Below are 291 nucleotides of genomic sequence, written 5' to 3'. Positions count from 1 at the left end.
GGCAGCGGCCATAGCTAGTTCACTTCTGGTTCACTCACAACCCGCTAAAAGGTTCAATCTTTGATGACATCAGCGGGGGCTAGCGCCGACACAACGCTTGGCCCCTAGGGCGTTCTGTCACTGCAATTCACAATTTGATTGGCTGATACACACGTCACTCAGAGCTATAATCAAATGGGAAATGGCAGCTTCAATGAAGGGCTGGCAATCCTACTACTGCTGGTCCACGGAGCTGTGATGCGTTTAGATGACATGGAAAATCTAGCTACCATATTCTTTCTGGAAATATAA

Source organism: Etheostoma spectabile, chromosome 22 (assembly GCF_008692095.1).
Source record: "Etheostoma spectabile isolate EspeVRDwgs_2016 chromosome 22, UIUC_Espe_1.0, whole genome shotgun sequence".
Classification (NCBI taxonomy): domain Eukaryota; kingdom Metazoa; phylum Chordata; class Actinopteri; order Perciformes; family Percidae; genus Etheostoma; species Etheostoma spectabile.
This window is presented reverse-complemented; position numbering follows the sequence as displayed.